Raw genomic sequence first — 2,285 nt, forward strand, 5'->3', positions numbered from 1 at the left:
TGCCAGGTTTCCTTCGGACCTAAAAATTTTACCTTAAAAGAAACTGGAGTAAGTAGGAGAGGTGCAAAGAGTTTAGGCTCTTGCAGTAGAATCAGAAAATTCCCTCCCACTTTTGACACTGTGGCCCATAGTGTGACACTTAGGGAATCTATTAAGAGGGTGTCAAGACTTCATGGCTAGTTAATATTCCAGGGTTAAAACCTCATTATGTGGTCATGGTGGCCCTATGTGCTTGACCATAAGAGAGCTTGACTGGACTGCTCCTTACAAATATATGCTTCCTAGACTCCAATTTTGAACATTCATTAAGACCCAAAGTCATTTTGGGGGGGTTCTCATTCCTCCTTGACCAGGCATGTAGACTGTGAGGAAGCAGAGTGGGGAAGACGGCAAGAAACTGCACAAGAGCATTTTAAATTCTGATTATGGGAAACTTTCATCTGGGGCCATTTCACCTTGTAAATGTTAGTAAGACAGGAGTCAGGGACACCAGCAACTCAGAGATGGCATTGGGGAAGGAGGGATAGTTTAATGTCAGGAAGTGGGGCCTAAAAGCAGTGTAATGATAAGAATGTGAGAGTGGCCCCTTGTGACACAGTAAACCCACATCTTAAAGGGCTTGCACATAAGGTCCTTCACCTGTTCCAAAGAAGTCACCCAGAGTTCCAGCAGGGAAAGATACTGGTTTATTAGAACTTATAGGAGGCACCGATGGTGACTGGAAAGTGAAGAAAAAATCCATGCCTCAGGACAATACAGCAAGCAATTTTATAATCAAGCAAGTTAATTACTCAAATTGCTATATGGTGTTTACAATGACATTGTTTAAGGGTGCCATCTACATTGTTCTTAGCTCTGCTCGATCACCTGAATCCCATGACTCATTCCTGAGAATATGCATATCCTTCAAAGATCAGCCCTGGCCGGAGGTTGCGCCATGAGGGAGAGGACAGAAAGATGTCAGGTATAGGAGGGAGAGAGTCTATGTCTGATTTCTGTCTGTTTAGCAGTATGCTAGCTATGGGTTTATCATAGATGGCTCTTTCTATTTTGAGGTATGTTCCATCTATGCCTAGGTGTTCAAGGGTTTTTATTGAAAGCTTTTTTTTGCATCTAATGATATAATCATGTGATTCTTATATTTACATCTCTTGATGTATTTAATTATGTTTATGATCTTGCAGATGTTGAACCAGCCCTGTATCCGGGGATGAAGCCTACTTGGTCTTAGTGGATGATTTTTGAGATGTATTGTTGGATCCAGTTTGCTAGAATCTTGTTCAGAATTTTTGCATCTATATTCATCAGGGATATTGACCTGTAGTTTTCTTTCTTTGTTGGATCTTTACCTGGTCTGGATATCAATGTGATGTTAGCTTCATAAAATGATTTGGGGAGAATTCTGTCTTTCTTGATTGCCTGGAATACTTTTAATAGGATTGGTAACAGCTTCTTATTGTATGTTTTATAGAATTCTGCTGGAAAGTCAACTGGTCCAGGGCTTTTTCTTATGACAAAGTCAGTTTCCTGAGTTGTTATTGGGTTATTTAGGGTCTCAATTTCTTCTTGTTTTATGGATGCTTTCCAGTCTTCTCAATAATGTTCACCACACCTGGCATTTATCAGGTGCCAGGAGCTGTACCAAGTTCTATTCTACAGTATGTCACTTAATCCTCAAATAACCCTGTGAGGTAGGAACTAATATAATCTTTATTTTGCAAATGAGGAAATTGAGATGTGGAAAGGTACTTAACTTCCCCAAGTGAAATAGCCTGGCTTTCAGTGTGGTGGACTTGAATTTGGACTGAGGCTATCTGACTCCCAACTCCTGCATTGTTGTTCAACTTTTCAATGTGCTAAGAACCTATTAATCAGAGTTTGAACTTATTTAGAACTCATGATCCAAAAGTGGTTTACAAGTTCAGAGAGACTAAGCAATGGGGGCTGATGGAAAAAGATCTTTTAAAATTGTTTGAGACCGGGCTCGGTAGCTCAGCCTGCAATCCCAGTGCTTTGGGAGGCCGAGGTGAGTGGATTGCCTGAGCCCACAGGTTCGAGACATACCTGGGCAACTTGGCGAGACCTCATCTCTACAATAAATCAAAAATTAGCCGGGCATGGTAGCACACGCCTGTAGTTCCGGCTACTTGGAAGGCTGAGGCAGAAGGCTGAGGTGGAAGAATCGCTGGAGCCCAGCAGGTCGAGGCTGCAGTGGCCAGGAGCGTGCCACTGCACTCCAGTTGGGGCAACGGAGTGAGACTCCAACTCAAAAAATAAATAAATTA

The sequence above is a fragment of the Carlito syrichta genome, unplaced genomic scaffold, assembly GCF_000164805.1.
Source record: "Carlito syrichta isolate Samal-C Ts95f unplaced genomic scaffold, Tarsius_syrichta-2.0.1 Scaffold308804, whole genome shotgun sequence".
Taxonomy (NCBI): Eukaryota; Metazoa; Chordata; class Mammalia; order Primates; family Tarsiidae; genus Carlito; species Carlito syrichta.